Source organism: Falco rusticolus, chromosome 12, assembly GCF_015220075.1.
Source record: "Falco rusticolus isolate bFalRus1 chromosome 12, bFalRus1.pri, whole genome shotgun sequence".
Lineage (NCBI taxonomy): Eukaryota > Metazoa > Chordata > Aves > Falconiformes > Falconidae > Falco > Falco rusticolus.
In genome coordinates, this window is record NC_051198.1 from 5,109,551 (window position 1) to 5,122,287 (window position 12,737).

General features: G+C 44.7%; 1 long non-coding RNA gene across 1 annotated transcript in view; it reads right to left on the reverse strand.

Moving 5' to 3' along the window:
* The window catches only part of LOC119156360, a 366,829-nt gene that overhangs the window by 105,073 nt on the left and 249,019 nt on the right, over positions 1 to 12,737 (reverse strand). Inside the window, exon 5 of the long non-coding RNA XR_005107087.1 lies at positions 746 to 806. This is a non-coding gene — a long non-coding RNA (uncharacterized LOC119156360). The remainder of the gene's footprint in view (positions 1 to 745; positions 807 to 12,737) is intronic.

Sequence of the window (12,737 nt, forward strand, 5' to 3'; positions counted from 1 at the left end):
TAACATTACCACCTCACCACCTAAAGCAGACAAGCAGGGAAGGAAGCACCACTGTCACCATCTTACCAATGGAGAAATAAAACACAGAGTAGAGAACAACTTGTCTGAGGCCAAAGCAGGAACTGCTGATAGAAATGAGCAAACTCCAGCCCCCCCCAACTCCCTTTACATTGTCTCATCACAGTTTTTGCTAGGTAGGGAAGTAACTCAAGGCTCAGACCTGCATCCACTATAAAACCCATCTCTCTGCATTATTTTTGCATGCAGAGCGGAGAATATTCCTCAGACAAGCAACATATGTCAATATTCCTGTATTTAAGACACAGAACTAGGCAAATATTTTAATAAACCTGTAGTGTGCAATTCTGCTACATCCCAGGAACACTTTGTTGAATGCTTTATCTACACAAGCCTCTCAGTTATACAATATTACTTAAAAGCCTACAATCATGGTGGGCCACACTCCAACGTGGACTCCACGTACCCTGAACCCCCCCGAGCTTCTTGCAGCTGCTGAGCTAAAACGCTTGGTGAAGACAGCAACACAGACCAAAAAAAAAATACAAGAAAACCCCAAAAAACTAATTATCTTCACACTATTAATTTGCCACTTAGACTGAGATGTTACAGGATTGCACATGCCAAGGTTGTGTCACCCCAGCTTTATCCTTCACTGAGCCTTAAACATAGCAACAACATTGTACCTCACACAAAAGCTCATGCTATCCCTGCTGCAGCACAATACCTTCAGTTTCAGTAGCTGCTCTACACTTTGGTTTTAGGCACAGGGCAGGTCTTCAGTCCCCCTACAGAAGCAAAGAAAAGAAATGGTTACAACTGCTGCAGGTGGTCTTATCAGTGGCACAAACTCCCAGGGTTCCCTCCGGTCATGGGCTAATAAATTGCCTTAAACTGTGCCACCTGTAGAAGTTAACTATGCACATGCTTTTGCTGATGATTTCTCAACTACTCTGAGATCAGCTGCTAAATAAACACCAAATCTCCTAGTTAGGTTCATTTGTTCTGCTGGGTTAAACCCCAGACATTTGTCCTAAAGGCACAGCAATATAGCTGGTTGCTATGGCTTTTTCTTAAACACTATTTTGCGTGGAGGTGAGTGCCCTGCACCTGTGGTGTGTGGGTGGGTGCATGGGTGACTCTTTGCATAGTAAGTGCAGATGTTTCTAATGAGAGCAGCAAACGAGCCAGGGCACCACAGGAGACTTGCCTCCCTTGCTGTGTGCTTCCCTAGGCACGCATCTGGATTAGGGCTTTGGAGCACACCTTGGATATCTCAGAGAAACTCCCTTTAAAATGCTGTTTTTACACAAATGCAAGCATAGAAACCTTTTAAAATGACCTCCCATTAAAGTACTAAAACATTAACAGAATTGCCTGGAAGTGCCTATTTTCAAAGAAAAAAGTGCCATTGTGTTCCATATTTGACCAGAGTTTGTATTTTAACCACTTAACAAGTGTCAACTTTAGAACAAACCACTTTAAAAACACTCAAGATTTTTTTCCTGTGTATTTTTAGAAACAAAACTCCTTTCCCTACCAAATTAGTTACAGATCAACCCAGGTGACATAGCAAAATATATATATTTAAAACATACATGGTATAGCTCCAGAACAAAATTCAGCAGTTCCTATTTAGCTCCAGAACTCTTGTAACGTGCTGTTCTCTACCCACCGACCTGTCAAAATACCAAATAGCCTCAGAACTTCTAACACTGTCTATCTGTACGGTAGATCACTATATATTAGTATTTCTGGATAAACTTTGTCTGCCTACCCTCTGCTTGTTTGGAGCAGAGAGTAAGCAAAATTAGATGGTTTAGGCAGCTCTGAACTAGGTTTGAAGTCTTTGGACAGTAAAATACTCTTTATTTATATTGTAGTGCTTCTTTCACAGTTCAGGCATAGTTCAGTCCCAGTCATATAAATAACAGTCTGACTATTATAATAGAAAAAAAAAAAGCGTGTAGGCCTACTTATTACCCCAACAAGATAAGTCCTCTAAGACCAGGGTAATTTATTGACTACGCTGGAACATTTATGGCCTAATTAGCCAGAGCTACAATGATAATGAATTTTATGGACATTGAAGAAATCATGCAGATGAGCAGCCTGGCAAAACACATAATGTCACACAGCTTTGAAGACCACTCATCCAGCACTAGTAAAATACAGCTCTCCAAGAGCCAGGGCTTTGCTGGCAGTCAAACCAGTGCAGTAAACCGCTCCTGCCCTGCAGTGAGACGGGCGCAGGGAAGCTCCTGCAGCCCAACCTCAGCCACCGGTCTTGCCTGGCAAATATAAGACATGCAAGCATTAAGTTAGTTTGAATGACAAATAGTTGCCACTGAAGCGTGGAGGCACCAGCCCAGTGAAGCAAGCTCAAGGCTGCTTGGCCCAAAGATAGATATGTTCCTAATGTTCACGTGGTTCGGGAGTAAATTAGATCCTTCTTGAGATTAAAAACCACTGCATCGACCCTGATTTTTTGGGGATTGAAGTTAGTCAAAAGAGGTAACTGCTTTGTTCTTTCAGCAGTGATGGTTTCGTGGTAACCCTTGAAGGTAAGGTAACCCTTGACGACAAGATCTGCTGCTGGAGGGTACACAAGTGGCTGCTCTTGTGAGTGGGAGGAGAGGATAGCAGGTCTGGCCCCAGAAAGAAGAGGGGTCCAGGAAAGTTCGTTGATTTTCAGGGACTGCCTTCTCCAGAACCAAGAACGGTCCGTCCCAACAATCTGAAAAGCAAGCAAAGACAGCAGGAGCCTGCCTGGATGACTATGGAGCTCCTGACAAAACGAAGACATAAAAGGGGAGCATACAAGAGGTGCGAGTAGGGACAGGTGGCATGGGAGGAACACGGAGGGTGGCCAGACACTGGAGCAGGTTGCCCAGAGAGGTTGTGCAGTCTCCATGTATGCAGATATCCAAACCCCGACTGGACACAGCCCTGGGAAATGGGCTCTGACTGTCCCTGCTCAGAGTAGGGGGTAGCCAGGATGATCTCCAGCGGTCCTTCCAGCCTCAGCAAATTTGTGGCATTAGTCAACAGAAAGTGCTAAGCACAGAGACGTGTGTGAACTGCCACCCCACTGGTGTGCCGAAGGCGCCTGAGTCAGAGCAGCCAGGGAGGTGCCTCCATGCACTTCAGACCTGGAGCCCTCTCGGGAGGGTCAGTGTTGATGGCTTGTTTTTTCCCAAGTGCAGGCAGACACGGGTGGGAATGCCCTGCCTTTTGCACAACCCTCCCGTGGTCAGAGCTCTCAGCTGCGTGTGGGGAGCTCTCCCAGGGCTGTTTATGTATTTTACAATAAACAATCTTGGGATAAAACAAAACAAAACAAAACAAAACAAAACAAAACCCAAGCAAAATAATCTTGGGAGTTGGAATGAGAAGCCAGGAATCCTACCTGCCGGCTGGGTGCCCTGGGCACAGTGTTACAAAACCCTTTTCCCTCATCCCTGGGCACTGCGAAGCTGTGCTTGGTGAAGCACTGCTGCTCCGTCTGCGTCAGGGGGGTAGAAGGTGCAAGAGGCAAAAGAAGCCCCCACTTTCCCTTCCCCTCCTCCTTGCCAGGGTATTCTCCTCCTTGGTTCGTTGGGAGCTCTCTGAATCCCCCATCTGAGCTGAACAGAGGCCCTCCAATTTCTCAGCCAAGACTTTAACCCTCGAGGCCATGCAACAGCATAAGCAAAAACAACTGGACATCCAAAAGACTCATCTAAAAGACTCAGCAATACATATGTCAACCTTCCTGGTGGGTTTTTTTGGTGTTTTTTTTTTTTTTTTTTAAATCTTTCTCTATTTCGCTGCTATGCCTTACAGCACATCTCAGAATAAAAGCGAACAGCTCAGAGATCTCTCTCTAATCCTCTCACTGCTGTTCCTGCGTTGTTATCTCAGGGCAGAAGGTCTGGCTTTGCAGCCGCACATTGCTTATCACACCTCAGTGTATTGATTTAGCAATAGCGTCCTCTGATTTAGGGGTGCAACTGACATTACAAGTGGTTCCTGTACAAAAAAATACATGATAAAATGTAGCAGTCAGTAGAAATTAATTTAAAACCACTGAACTCCACCAGGAATAGCGTTGTGCTTCTATGCTAAGCACACATCCCAGGGTTTACAGGTATTTAAGCGCAGCCCAGCACTGTGCTGCCCAGATTTTCAGGTGGTGTTTTTAAAGGTGTTCAACCAACTACAATTACAAATTGAAGGTAAATATGGTTTTCAAAATCTTCTCAAACAACACTTTCAGTTCTCTCAGTAGGAGTTAGTACTCAGATTGTCACAGAGCTTTGAGTGTTTCCTCCAACTGAACCAGGAGAGTTAAAACCTGAAAAAAAGTGGCATAAAAAGCTCAAAGACTCAGTCCCATGAAGGATCCTAGATGCCTTCTGAAAATCTCCCCCTGCACAGCCAGGAAAGGTGGCCTTCAGGCTTAGCAGCACTGAAGAGGGAATACCCAGACATGTGGCACAGGAGCTTCGGATGGGTTTTCCCCCTATAGTGGTACTGAAAGGCATGCATCTAAACCCACAAAGAGAAAACACTCGACCTAAAATCTGTACTCTTTGAGACAGAAACTTTGGGCCTGTTAATTCATTTAAGTGCCTGCTGATACAGCTAATTATAGATAGTAAAACCAGGTGGGAGCCACCTCACCCAGCGCAGACCTCTGCACCTGGGTTCACCTTCCAACTGGACTTCATGGCCAGCAAGAGAAGGGTTTTTTTAGGGGCTGGTTCATTTGACCAGTTTTAGAATTGATGCCCATTTCTCCACAGCAGGAGCACCAGGGTGACTAGTTTCCATGTGGCTCAGAGGATCAGCCTCTGCAGGTGGATAAATTTAGGTGAGACAAATTCTCTCTCCTGCAGAGATGCCATATCCTATTGAAATCAAACAGGGCTAGCTACCCTAACGCTTTGGATATCCCACCAGTCTTTACCATTGATTTTTATACAAGTAATCAGCCATTAATATATGACCTTTCGTCTTTGTACGTGTCTGCTTGGTGTTTGGCTTATTGTGGCACCAAATAACATCACAATATGAGTAGAGCTGGCTGAAGTTTCTCATGGGAATACCTATACATCAGATGCAACAACTCGTAAATACTCATATATATATAAATATGTGTGTGTGTGTATTAGAACAGAATTCAATGAAAAGCAGAAACCCAATTAAACATTTTGACTGTCGGAATACATTCTTTGGTATTTTGTGTTTTCTTTCAGTTTTTGAAACACTGAACATACAAATGTTTTTGACATTATTACTAGGATCTTTCATGCTCTTCCCACTCTCCAACTCCCCACCCCCCACCCCCCCCCCCCACACACACACTGGGAAGTGCAGAGACATTGGAAGTATTCTGATGTGTTTTGATCACCTTTCACATATCATACTGTTTTCCAGTCAAAAAAGGCTGAAAAACAGGAAAATCTTAGATGAAATATAGGAGGCTGGAAATGCAGCTAAACCATGGCAATGCCACAATTGAGTAGGGAAGCTAAAACGTTTTGGTTTATAGAAACCAAAATATATAAATCTTTCATTTTAACATTTCATATTTTGGAAAAAAAAAAGTTTTCTTATATTTCCTTCTCAGTCTGACTGGAGATGAAAAATCCTGCAGTATTAATCTCTTCCTAGATTGGGTATGCCATCTGCAAAGGTATGGAAACATGTGCTATAAATGGTCTAGCATTAATTGCAGTAATTTCCCCATGGCTAAAAATGGGTATTGCAGGGCCTTTTATTCCCTTAAATTCTCTTCATCCTTTTCTTTAAATAGCTGAAGTGTGAATGTCGCTTGACATTTCTTTTTCTTTGGGGACCAGTTATACCACTCATGACCCTTCGCTGTGTCTCCCAGAAGCTGCAGTCATTTTCAGTTAAGGGTAATTGGCAGCAGAATACACTTTGTTCTGTATAGTGTTAAAAATGGGTTACTTTGTTTTGCCAACCTTCCTGAACTTCCTTTCAGTTCAATGAAGGAGCGCAACATTTGTATAAGAAAGAAATATTGTCTTCAATGGGAAATGTATTCCATGTGTGTTGTAATTTATATTATGACAGATCTTTCTTAACTTACAATATTGTTATTCACTGGGTGGAAAGAAACTTTATCAACTTCTTTCTTTCTGTTTTTTTTTTAAATGTGATCTTTGAGGCAACCATAATTTTTATTTGCGGAAATATGTGATAAATTTGAATAATAAATTTATATTAAAACTCCCATTTGTATTCTATTTCCTTCATAAATCTGGGTAAGATGTCAGCTGAGCGGTTCATATATAAAATATTAGAACAAACATTGCCTATCTAATTGAAAAATCTGTCTTCATCAAGGACCTGGAGCTGAGCTTAAGAATGAAAGATGGAGGCTTTATTTAATGCAGTTCTGCCCCGACTGTCATGAATGCTGTCTTTTTCTTCCCCTTCACCACTTCAACATAAATAGCAAAGCTCTATTCCCAAACTGGTCTTAAAGACAGAAATACAAAGATATGCAGAGAAAGGAATGGTCGCTGGTGTCTGTAGAGTGGTTTAACGTACTTATGTTCCCGAGCGTTAATCCTCCTGCACTTAAAGGATGGGAGTCGCAATCCCTACTGTATTGGCTGGCCTGGGTTCAAAATTTACAGCTAATGTAATAATCTTCCAGGGTCACCCCGTGGGGTCATTCCTGCTATCATCAGAGGATGCAACTACAACAGTGGGGAAAGATAAAGGCCAAAGCAGAAAGGGAAATGAAAAAAGGAGGCTAGGACGTTTTTGCAGACCAAGGAAAGAAAAAAAGAGGAAAGGAAGGGGGGAAAAAAAGTGTATGTGTGCTTTCAGAACCGCTGGGAATTCCCTTGCTGATTTAAAGCTCGGAGACCGAGTATGAAAACCCGCCAAACCCACCAGCGTCCCCTGACCCAGCCAGACTTTCACAAGAGCGACTGCAAAGTCAGTCAACAGTTTGAAAGGGAGACAGGAGAATGAACGGCCCCTGGAGCACGCGAGGGCCAGAGCCGGCGGGACTCCCCGTGCTGCCTGCGCTGCCGGAGGAGAGCCGAGCCAAGCAGAGCAGCCCCCCAGCTGGGGAGCCTGGCCGCAGGGTGCCTGCTCTACTCACAGGGACACAGGGCTTGACCCCGGTGAGCTTCACAGATGTGCAGGAGGGATGAGCATAACCCTCTTAATTTGATATACCAGAAAAAAAAAAAATATATGCCCAAGCGTCTAGCCTGATAATTAATAATTCAAGGACATTTCTGAAGCCATTTCAAAGTTCACATGTAAGTAAGTATGCGTATAAAGGTTTTCTTTGCTGCACTCAGGAAGCACAGAGTGAATGAATGAGAAACAACACTGGTTTTTAGAGAGCAGTCAACAAAGGAGATAACCCCCTACCTTCCTAAAGCTGGATCCTCCCTAGGGCCTAACAAACAGCTCAGGGAGGGTGGGGGCTGCAGTGCTATGGACAGGGAGGAGCTCTACCCAGATGTGCACTTAGCTGACAGCAGACAGATTTGTGCAACGCTTTGTGCTGGATCAGGTCAGAGATAGGGCCCTGGCACCTCCTGCAGATGTGAGCAGCTGCTGGGGTGCTAATCCACAGCTCTGGAAAACTGAGTTCAGTTTTTATTCCATCAGAAACTTTCCCTGCCACCTTGTTCAAAGCACTCAGCTCCCTTGAGCCTTGCTTGGATTTCAGTTTTCTGCAAAATATATTTAATTTAGTTTCAGCCATGATGCTGGTGCTACTGCCTCAGAGTCAAGGATCTTTGCACTGACCTCAGCGCTGCTTTGTATGCAGCCCTTAGCAAAGGGGCTATCTGAGTAATACGGAGGGATCCAGGCAGGAGGAAGAACAAACAACTGTCAAGGAGAACTAAGAAGATGTAACTTGCATGAGAAGCAAAATCTCAGTGTAAGCAGTGGTCATGGGACTATTCTGATGCACACTAAAGGCGGTCACAACTTCAATATTAATAATTGTCACATACTGCTTAGCCCTGTGGCCACTGAAAACTTTATCTTCCAGCTTACTGAAGGAAATTCTTTTGAAGGGCATTTCAAAAGAGTTCAATTTCTATTTGTGACCCTTGAAGCACCCCACCAACATTTCTGCAAAGGGAGAAGGTGGAAGCAGAGCATCTACTTGAGCAAGTCAAACTCTCCTTTGACTCAAATATCCCCTCCCGCCACTGCAAAACTCCTAGTAAAGTGAAGTGTTTGTACATTAGAAATACAGGAACAGGGAACTGACGACTTCAACACTAATGTTACAACTGGTGCAAAGAAAACCACAAACTAACAAATCTGTTAAAAGCTATCAGTCCATCAAAAGAGAATACGCTACATTTTTACTGTGCTCAGAAATGAAACCAGTATCAGCCTGAGCTCCAGAAGTACTGGATATCACGTCTCTGTTCACGGCCGCGGGATATTCATCCAGGGCATAAGACAATCTCCTGTGCCTCCCATCGCAGGTTTGTGGCCCTAACGATTTTTCACATAAGCAGTACTGCTACAGTGGAATTACAGCCCAGCAATGCCTTTCACCTTTCAGGGAGAAACTAGGGAGGGGAAGGATGACTTGCGATAGAAATATTTTTTCTTCAGCCAAAAAGATAAGGAAGAAAAAAACATTAACTGCAGCACGAATACTCAGCAAGAACCAAAGAAAACTGGAATGAATTTTCTTCAACTCCTGAAGAAATTTGCAAATTAAAATGTCTCATTTTCTACTTGTGATGAAAACCAGAAACACTCCAAGGAAAGCAGAAGCTTTCTGTGATCTGCTTGCTTTGGCAGAAATTAAATGCTTTCTGATAACAATTTTTATGAACACTTTTTTTTACCGGCCTTTGCTCTCACCATCACTTTATTAAAAACTAGGGAAGCCTCCTATTAAAAGACATGTAAAAAAAAGTAAGATAAAAGCAAATCACCTTCTCTGTTTGCATGAGACATTAAGGGACAGCAGAGATGTAAAGGAGGTGGCTTCCAGTCAAAGTCAGAGGAAGACTCTGTCATGTCTCTGCGTGCGAAATTCAGCTAGCAGTAGGGATTTCAGCAGCAGCTGATCTGGAGTTTCACTACAGCGGCAGTAGCTACCAGCTGGCTGTTGGGGGCAAGGACACCTGGCTGGGGATGGCGACGACACCGCCACTTTCACTTGTGTGCTCAGCCCCTCAAGCCTTTGTCCACTGACTAGCTCATGACTGAGAATTTGCTGCGATGGTAAATGCCAGGAGTATGAACCTTTCAAGTTTCAAGTTTCAAGAATACCATAATGAACTGGGAGCTGATGCTAGAAATGGCTACCAACCATCCTGTCTCACCAACAAGACATGATCCTTACACACCATCCAAACTCTGAATGGTCCGGCACGCAATGTAGCACTACTGCACTTCTTACAGAGCACGTCAACGGGTCGTTCCATCCTCAGGTCTTACGATTATTGACAGACACTTTACGTCTATACAGACACATATAAATAACAAGAGGAACGCAAAAGGTTAACGCTAGCTGTGGAGGTTACTAACTCTGGATGATACAGTGGCTGATGAGAGCAGTGTTACCAGTTCACCATTTCAATTCGATACTGTAATTTATGTAGTGACCTGACTATTAACCCTGCCCCACTCTCACTGCACCAGCAGCAATTCAGGTTGAGCTGAATAACCTCTGTCATTGTCCTGGCCTGCCATGAAGTTTCTCAGCTCAATGCCACACTTGAATGACACTCTGTCATTATGCTATATTTAGGTAATGAAAGGTGTAATTAGCTTTGTTCTGCTGCAAGCTGATCCGACTCTGTATGCATTATAAAAGGTAATAAAATAGGTGCACAGATATAAAAACCTGAATAAGCATATTATTCAGTGTAATTTCACGAGCCAAAAACCGATGAAAGAACTGGGGTAAGGGAGCCTCAGCCGCTCCAGTGCCCAACCAGACTTGTCGTGAGAAGCCACGCAAAAAGCGCAGTGAAGGTATGTTGAAGCATCAACAGAGCCATATTTAATCAGTCCCCCGCTGTTTGCAGCTTATATATAATTGATGGCATTTTACGATGATTGCTTTCCTATTACAGTACTGTATCTTATCTCCCCATTGTGAGGGGAGCGGCTTTATGTTATTGTCAGCAGCCCTCCAGAGCCAGCATTATCCCGGGCCCATGCCCTTTGTGGGGCTGTCGGCTTGTCATTAATTGTTCTGCCTGGCCTTTGTCTGGGACTTTGGCCATCTGCTTTATCGCACCCCATCAGCCTTTGGTAGGAATGAATGGAACTGATAATATAAAAGTCCTGGCAGGAGAGATACTGGGCTAGAAGCTCTGGATGCCGAATTAGTCAGTCCTGGGGACATCACACATTTTCTTAGCATGAGTAATTCCAGTTGGGGAAAGGAGTTTTGCAGTGTTTGCAAAAAATATGCTGCTGTGTTTGATATGGATGCTATCCTCACCAGCAAATCCTCGGTGATTTACACCAGGTGAGTGGCACACCCAGCTTCGGACACTGCTTTAGCTTTTTAGGGAAAAGCCTCAAAGCTTCTCACGTTTCCAAGACAGTGGAAAATCATGCAATGGCTCATGCACTCTGCTGCACCCAGGCCACGATCCTGGAGATGAGCTGCTCCTCCACCCCGCTTTTATTCCAGATGCAGCAGGACCAGGGCTCCACAGTGAACTATGCCAGTGAAAAAATCCCCCACCACCTATACCAGAGGCTGATCTGCTCTCTCTCAATGGCTGGGAGCAGATGAGAGGCTTGAGCAAGGGTATGAAGCCCAGAAAACCCAGGCACCTGAGCCACCAGCTGCTGGCAGGGTGGCTGGTACTGCCAACTCACTCCCACGTGCGTGGACCTGCGGGCTCCGGGGCTGGCCTGCCTCAGACGCAGCACCGAGGAGGAGGAAAGGATAGGAGGCCACCCACCCACAGCACCGCTGCAGCTCTGTGCAGAAGGACAGAGGTGCAAATCCAATGTGCCCCATGTCTCAAGGCCCATCCGAAGAGCTCCAGGACTTTCAAATGCCTTGCACACATTTGGAAGGGGCTACTTCATGACTGCAGCGAGTACATAGGTTCAACCTCTTGTGCCCACCTCACACATTGCTCACTGGATGTGGCTGCTCTTGGGTGTCTCACAGAACATTCACCACACACGATGGGGGACTGGGAGCATCTGGCCCAGCGTACACAGAAAACACACCTTGGAGGAGCAGACTTCAGGGTGTCATACGACATTTTCACATAGTGGCCATGATTAAAAGGGTGTTGGAGTCATGGGAAAGGCACATCCCTCCCATGGACTCCAGTGGGCTTTAAAGCAGGGCCTGTGATCAGCAATGTATGAAGTTTCCTCACAAAAGTCTCCCACAATAAAGATGTTTCACCTGATGCAGATGCTTGTAAAACATTTCTCAAGCAATTATAAACAGGTAATGCTTAAATTGCGTGGGAATATATGTACACAAAGTAAAACGGTTCTGTTTTCTTTTCACTAATGAACAGGACTATGGGTGTTTGCTCCCTGGTGGGAAGAAGGAGTTTCTCAGACATATTTCCTAGGTGAGGCAGGAGCTGATGGTGAATATAACCAAAGTAGCAAAGGCAAATATTCCTGTTATTGGCGGCTGGTATGGCTATGACCACCAAATGACTGGTGCATACCTATCCTTCCATCCTGTTTTACCACCACCTGCTCTCCATTCCCTCTGGTGGGTCTCCAACCCCTATTTTGTTTGCCAGGTATGAAGGAATAAATATTTTCAATAGCTTGAATGTACTTCCCTCCTTAAAAAAGCACTGACTCTCAGGGAAGCCTTTAGACCAGCACTAAATGCTCCTGAACCTGTTACCCTATGGTAACAAAGGTAAGAAAGACATGAAAAAAGGCCCTTTAAAATTCACAGTATTTTTAAATTTTTTTTCTCTTTCTACTCTTCCGATTATCTTATTTCTACATTGTCTTTATCAGAATAAACCCAGTCTTCCTACCCTCGTGTCCAGTTCCACACTCCAGGATGTAGGGAAGTCCATAAAGCAGCCAGGAGCACGAAGGCAGGTGGGGAGACACAAACCCCAAACTACCCGTGCCACCAGAGACTTCACCCCGGCATTACAGGCAGAGTGCCCTGAGTTTCTTGGGGGGTCAGAACAGATTTCCTAACGATCCTCTCGGGTCTTAAATCTTTTGAATTAGTTCATCTGGGGCTTAAGTGTCTATCCAACAAAATCAACACACCAGGTACAAGCAGCTGTAAAGCTGACTTTTTTCCCTGTTTTTTTCTCCCAAAGAGCCAGACAAAGCCACAGCAAGATCCTCCACATCTTGCAAGCTCAAACCTGCCATGGGCCCAGCTGGACACAGCCTCAGCACAACCCACAGCAAACATCTCCCCAGATCCGCAGCGTGACATTGCAGCTGCCCACACTTTCACTCAAGAATGCCTCTGCTCTCAGGAGATGATGGATATTTTCTCCTGATGCTACCCATGGAAAAACAAACAAACACACACACCTTCTGACAGCCCTGTAACCTGGCTACTACTGCGAGGTGGGAAGCCGCACCCTGTGAGTAGAAAATTACCCCTGGGTTTGGGCAGGCGCAGAGCACACGGGGTACCTGGTCTCATGAGCTGCTGTGCCACGCAACTTCCTCCTCAGCCTTGGGAAAGACGCTTTACTGCCATAATTTAGATATTA